A 7,513-nucleotide genomic window follows, 5' to 3' on the forward strand; every position below is an offset into this window, starting at 1 on the left:
TCCTTTTCAGCTCTAGAAAAGGCTATGTTGGTGAGATCAGCTCTGTGTGCACTAACTGCAAAGGGTCCTTGAAGAAAAAGCGTGTCAGGCTGAGAAGTGCTGGGTGATGCCATTTGCTTTGATGGGAACTTCATCCTGACTCCTAACTGCTGCTCATATTGTCAGCTAGCTGAAGCGGTATGGCTGAGTCAATACAAACATAAGCTTCTTAAAATCAGCCACTCAGTGGTGTAGAGGTATCATAGATATATTTATTCCCATGACCTACTGTACTGGGTTTATGTGGTGGAGTTTTGGTAGCATGGGAAGGGCTGCAGAAACAGCCCCTGTAAGAAGCTGCAAGAGGCTTCCTGGGCTCCAAAACTGGTTAGACTGGCCTCTGGCCGGGTCGGACCCTCCCTCCCCTCTGGCCAGGGCTGACCCAATCATAGAATCATAGAATAGTTTGTGTTGGAAGGGACCTTAAAGATCATCCAGTTCCAACCCCCCTGCCAAAGGCAGGGTATCAACAGCTCTGTGAATGCTCTGTTTAAGAAGGGGACAAAGGAGCCCAAACTGGAGCTGGACCTATAGTGAAGAGAAGGATGAGGTGAAGGGTTGGCCCCCCTGGGCTCCTGGGTGGGCAGTTGCCCACACTGGGCCACCACCACTCAACTGGAGATGGCTGCAGCAGTGCAGCTTGGAGAGCCCCACTCCCTAGGTACCCACTGGGCAGAGGTTGTCTTGCCGGGACTGCTGAGGTTCATCAGGCTGGTTGGGCCTTATGTGGCTGCAGCAGAGAGAGGACTGAGACCTGAGAGAAATGGCTATGCAGGCACCAAGGACAGCAAAGATGGAGCGGGAGGAGATGTGCTGGAGCTGGGAGTCCCCTGCAGCCCCTGGTGAGATGGCAGGTGGCCCCCTCCTGCCCATGAGAGAGACAGTGGAGCAGAGACCCACCCGCAGCCCTTGGAGAAACCCGCGCTGGAGCAGAGATGCCTGTGCCTGAAGGAAGTCATAGAGAATGGTCTCTGTGGGCTGCTGGAGGCTGACAACGAGGCTGAGATGCATCTGAGGTCCAACGGAGGTCCCCACGCTGGAGCAGGTGGCTGCTCCCAAAGAAGTGGTGACTCTGGGGAAAAAGCCCGCTCTGAAGCAATTCTGTGGGAAGGACTGACGTTCGAGAAAGTCTGTGGACTATTTTCCAATGAGGAGGGACTATAATGGAGCAGGAGAAAGAATGCAAGAAGTCCTCCTCCTTTAAGGAAGGAGCAGCCGAAACAATGTGTGACGAACTGACCAGCAAACCATCCCCTCCCAGTCCCTCTGCGCTGCTGGGGGAGGAGGTAGAGCCCAGAAGAAGGGAGGGGTGGAGGGGAGGTATTTTTCAGATCTGGCTTTGTTTTTCATTATCCCCTCTGAACGAACCATTAACGAATTAAATTGATTTGTCCCCAAGCCCGGGGCCATGGTCGGTGGGTGATCCCTCCCTGTTCCTATCTCCACCCTCAGGCCTTCTGTTATATTTTTCTCCTCTCCGCCTCACCGAGGGGGAGCAGTGAGCCAGCAGCTGTGTGGTGGCTTAGCTGCAGACTGGGCTAAACCACGACACCTACCTCTGGGGAATATGCTAGTGTTTGGAGATGAATTTATGTTTCTCCTCTGCAAACGCACCTGCTGTGGAAAAGTTCTGCTTCATTTCTTTCCCTTTCTTCTCCAGCTGGCTATGCTTCTTGTGGCATCAGTGTCAGAAACCCTGCGGGTCCTGTGTGGTAGGAACAGGACTGAGAATGTTATTAATGTGTTTGACTGAGCATGGCAAAAAAGTGCCATCGATACCGCTAGTCACTGAGCTATGAGGCAGTACAGTTCCTAAAGCACCACCTGTTCCAAGGTTTCTTCTGCCTCTGTAAGTGCTGACAGAATCTATGAGTTTGTGAATATAAACAAATATTGTGAAACCACCTTCTTGACCTCATAAATAACGTAGTCCTTGCTGGGCCCTGTCAGTTTTCCTTTGGCTGTCACCTGGGAGGTGGGTTACAAGTGTGTTTAAGCTCTATCCTGTTTTTTCTTCCTTAAGCATGCATTCAAAGAAAGTTCCCAAAACATCTCTGAGCATTAGCACAATTTTTGGACAGTAGCACTGACAAGTGAGGACAGAGAAGGTCAATGCTGAACAACACCTGTTAGACATATGCTGTCCTCTACAAGTAGGTGGACTATGAAGGATAGTTGAGGTATTGCACCGGAATACCAGTGCTGGACGTGCCTCGAGACTGTCACAGCTAGGAGCTTGCTAGCCAAAATAACCTAGCTCACTTTGTCTGGTGTTGCTGACCAGGAGAGACCTTCATCCACAGAGCAACAACCCCACTGTGTCAAGCGTAGTGGTCTCCGTCAGTGTCATTCATGGGGGTTCACAGGCTCCTGCCCTCAGGATCCCACCCTTGGTTCTGCCTACTTGGATCTGAACTGAGACTAGTGCGCTCTGCTCTAAGTCTTGAGCTCAGACAGCCTTTGGGAAAAGGTGAAAAATTTGTCACCTCAGCTCAGACAAAAAGCAAAGCTGCTTCCTGCCCTCGCAGGTGCCTGCACCACAGCCACATGGATGGAAAGAAACCCTGTGGCAACCCAGTTCCATATTCTCTCAAACCAGAACAGAGGCAGATGTTGCCAATGGTTGCTGATGGTGCCTGGGTATGCCTCTTTTGTGGGTGCTCACTAAAGCCTTGCTCAAGCTTATGGGTGTGCTAGCTACCTTGCATTTGGGCTAAGTGGAGGAAAATTAAGTGTTTAACTGTTGTCAAAAAAGTAGACGCTACTGTCTGAAGCATGGGGGATCACATCAGGATCTGTGGAGGAGAGAAGGCTGCATTCCTGTGATACCGGGATGATGTGTTCTTAAAAAATTCTCAGCTCTTTTCCTTATGCCTGCCTGCCTGCTCCTCTTCTGTCTTCTCTTGAAAAACTTTTGGTCTTATCTATTTTGTAGCACTGTTCCATATCGAGGTTTGCCTTTCTCTTCTCTTTGGACTCGTGAAAGAGAAAAATGGCTTTTGACCAGAAATGTTCATGTGCCTTATTGTGTTAGTCGCTTTTACATTGCTCACTAGGTGGCAGTAAGATGCTGTTATACCGATTAAAATAATTGAAGTCGTGCATTCGCCAAGTGCCTGAAATATCCTAAAATCTGAGGATCTGGTATCAGAAGAGCTTTTTTATTATTATTATTTTATATTTTTTTTATTCCTGAAATATGTAAGTCCACAAGTATGGGAAATGCAAGATGAAACTTATAATCAATACTGATAAACAACCCCAGTTCCTGTGAACTTGTTACAACCATAAGGGTGATCAACTTTGTATAATTTTTCAGTAAGAAGTTTTCTCGATTATGCCTCTGAGAGGGAAGATGCTGGGGATACTAAATTAATCTCTTAAAAAGGAGGACAAAAATAAGAAAAAAACAACCATGAAACTCATTGTGAAAGAGGTGGAAATTTGTAAGAAGATAAGTTTTAATCTAGTCACTGGAGTACTGAGATAAATATTGGATTTTTGTTTCTGCTTCCTTTTTTTTGCTAGCTACGCACATTTTTCTGGGAGTTTAAATAGCAGTCTAGAAAGCTATAATCTTTACTTTATCTAAGCTGAGTGGAGTGCACAGGCCTTTGTTCTTCTTTGCTGCTTCAGAAATCTCTGTGCTCCATTTAGAATTGCTGTAAATAAATGAAGACTTTACCTTTTTTTTTTTTATGGTAACATCCTCATCTGTTCCAATTCAATTTTGCCTACATTTCAGAGATCCAACTATTTCAGCTTGTCTGCTTGGTATGATGCAAACACCTAGAGGTTTCCTTGCAAAGAAAAATTTCTTAGTTATTGGAAGTGAAATAGATCTAATATTTGTGTTGCCCAGACCAGAGATGTATGTCTTGAACCTCCTTCAGTTAGCTCCTATAGTCTAATGTAGCATATATGTTGTGTTGGTAGTGAACTCTATGTTAATTTAGGTCAATACTAAATAACCCCTGTTTGAGTCAAAGCGTTAGACTGTCAACTTTCCAAGGGGCCTTGGGAAGCCATGCCTCTGTGCAAGAGTCAGTATTTGATCTACCACTTCTAAACTTGAAATCGAGTGCTGTTGTTTTCCCATAGTTAAAGAAAAAAAAGCCTGTTGTTTATAGCTAGGAGCTTTATTTATTATTGCGTGCTTACTTTTTCTTGAGAAAGGCATCATTCTTAGAAGTTTAGAGAAGTTTGCAAGTTTGCCAACTCTTAAGTGAAAGCATCGTGATTTTAAGATGCTGTATGTATTCAAGATAGTACACTTAAAGTATGCTACCTATGTGCAAAGTGTTTATAGGTTTCTACCCTACAATCTCTATCACCATTACAGAATCAAAGTATGGAGGAAAGTGTTTAGAAGATACTTACTACAGTTGAGTGCAGCTGGTTTTCTTGTATCTGCTGCTCTCGAAGCCTAAAATAAAGCGTGGTATGCAACTTACGCCCTTAAATCACAATACAACAGTGAAAACCGAAATACTGTGACTGGTTTTTTCAATATAGAGTCTAAAGCGATAACAAAGGGAATGGGCTGGTTCATGCCATTAGGTAGCCCGAAAAGGAAATAGCGGTTCTGCATGTGCACAGTTCCTGTTAAAGCCGAGGGCTGCTCCCCGTGCGGTTCGAAGCAGCAAAGTTTGTCCCCAGACATGGGGACGGGTACATCTGAACCGCTCTGGAACTGCAGTTGTTTTGTGTCATCTTTGCTGTTCATTGGGTGGGAGATGCTGCTAAATAATTCTTCATGTTCTTGAAAAGATTTTAAAACTTTCCAAGATTGTGAAGGAAGTAAGTATTGCTAAGAGAAATAAAGCAATGTGTTGATCTGCTGCACAGCTAGCAGTGACATGGAATTACTCCTCAGGCCTACGCTTTGAAATAGCTGTTATGAGAAGATGGCTGAGTGAGCTGAAGTTCCCAGTTAAGAAAGCTGATAACACAGAATAGTTTGTGGGGCAGAGTTCCTCTCTTAGACCCGGGTGTTGATTTCCGAGATAAGATTTCTGCCAGATGGTATTTTTAATGGAAATGAAACAAGCAGCACTTTCAAAAAAAGGAAAAGTCAGATTCCATATCTCCTGATCATCCTGTAGGAAAGCAGACTTCAAGGTTGTTCGCAACATTTGCTGCTGTTTCGCAGAAGGCCGACACGATGCTTTTAGTTCTGGTGAGTCTGCAGCTGCAGTTACCAACGGAGTGTTTAGCAAGGAATAATTCATTTTAAAAACACCTCATTAAAAATGCCTGACGTCATCTCTTCGATGGTTTCATTTTTATTACCCGTAAGGTCATTTTACTTACTGGAAAACCACGGATACAGCCAGAAACAGCTGTGGCAAGTTGGCATCAATATCAAACAGGCTTGGCTGTGCCAGGGGCTTTGCAGTGGGTTCCTTCCTAGGCAGAGGCAGGGCGCCTCGCACATCACCTGCTTGCCGCGCCTGGCGCCTGGGCGTATTTGGATAGGTCACTGTAGGCAACTGCTGTTTATATTCACCATATTATTTGTTAAGGTTCGGTAGCTCATTAAAATCCCACACTGCTTCATGCTTCAGTGTATCCACGTTCCCGTCTCGGTGCTCCTGGGCGCTTCTGATAATGGCAGGAGAGCTGCTGCGGGGTCTTTATTGTGGGAGGTATGGAAAAGACTGTCACTGGCAACCTAGGGTATGTCATTCCTCACTATGTTTTTTTTTTTTTAAAAAAAATACAAATAAAGAGCAGCAGAAGGCTTCAGATAATAGAACATATAGCCTGATCAGTAAATGTGATAAATCCTTCTGTGCACCCACTCAAAGAAAATGTGAGTCTGCCCTGTCTGTAGCTACAAGGACTGACTGTTTTTCAGAAGCTGTAAAGATTTTGTTTTTAGCCTGAACGTCTCTGATGTGAAGCCTGCTGTCAGTGATGATGGTGCTCCCATAACTGAGGAGCGTGAGCTTTGCTGGGCGGCATTGATCTTCTTGACAGACCATGGGGGGAAGTCACTGGGCCGAAACTGCCCCCTTTCCGCACTCCCAGTAGCACATAACAGCCCCAAGCCTGGAAGAAAGGAAACAGTGAGCCCCATGACTTGAGCTTTTGTGCAGTGTTGCCAAATTGATGCTAAAAGTTTGGGAGATGGGAAGCAGTAATGGTAACAGACTTGGAGATCTTCGGACCTGTCTGGTTCCTTGTGTGCTTGTAGAGTTCACATGTGTAGGCTTCATGGAGGCCCAAAACTGTTGTTTATTTTTAATGACAAATGAGTTTTCATGTAATTGTGAGACTTTTGAAGGAGGGACTTTGGGAAAACAAGCAAATACTGTGATGCTTCTGAAGAACTATGCCCAGCCTTTGGGCAGCTGAAGGCAGAAGAGCTGGGAGGAGTCTCCTCCTTTTGCCATGGGTCAGGTTTGGTCTTGACTCTTACGCAAGGCAACTGTAAAGGCAGAGTGCATGGGGGTCTGTGCAGCCACTTGCCCTCTGCTGTGCCTGCAGGCTTGTCCTGCCATAGGCTGGCTGATGGAGAGATCAGCAGCTCCTTCCACACTCCCATCCCCAGCAGACAGCTGCTGCTGGGAGATGGAGCAGGGTCAGGGCTGTTTTCAGAGGCCGCTTGGAGAAAAGGGAATTATAGACATCACCGGGAGGAGTCTGGCGTTACTCTGCTTCCACTCTGCCCAAGGGACCCTGCTGCCCTGGTTAAATACCTCAAAACAGCTGGGCCAGGCCTGGGTTTGGAGAAGTGTCATCTCTGAAAGGTTGACTCAGGTGCCCGAGGGAATTAGTGTGGAATAAAGACTTGAGGAAGCTCAACTGAGTCTGGGCATCAGCAATATATCAAGAGACACAAATATTGCTAAAATATTACATGAAATTAACATTAATGGAAAAAAATGAACCACTAGTGAAGCATGCAGAGCTGGAAACATTGCTACAGTGGTTAGGTTTTAATTAGTTGGAAACTGTTCATTCAAACTCCGCTTCTGTGCAGTGATTATCCTAATGTGGTTGGGTTTGGGATCTAACGCTGCTGGATTTTTCTTTCTTCAGGAGTGTTAAGTACTGAAATATTCATTATACATGTATCCTCTGGCTTCTGGAGTGCTGTGGAGGGAGATTTTTTTGTAAAGTAGGTGATACCAGTTACTACTGCCTTGTGGTACTTAACCGTAGCCCCATATATGACATAAATGGTCCTGTCCACAAGACTTTTCCTCTGAAATGAAACTTTTGACAGTGTTTCACAACAGGAAAGTAGTGCCACCTTACTTGTTTCACCTTTCAATTTTAAAAATACCACTAAGCTCAAAGCATGTGTTTTTCCAATGCTCTGTCAGCTCATGTGGCCGTCTTTATGTACATGTACACACACAGATACATACGTATGTCAGTGAGAAAACTTGAATTATTTTTCTTCCCCTGGAAGGTTTTACCTCATCGGTGGAGAATACTCCATTAATATTGACATACTTCAGAA

The sequence above is a fragment of the Tauraco erythrolophus genome, chromosome 1 (assembly GCF_009769465.1).
Source record: "Tauraco erythrolophus isolate bTauEry1 chromosome 1, bTauEry1.pri, whole genome shotgun sequence".
NCBI classification, from domain to species: domain Eukaryota; kingdom Metazoa; phylum Chordata; class Aves; order Musophagiformes; family Musophagidae; genus Tauraco; species Tauraco erythrolophus.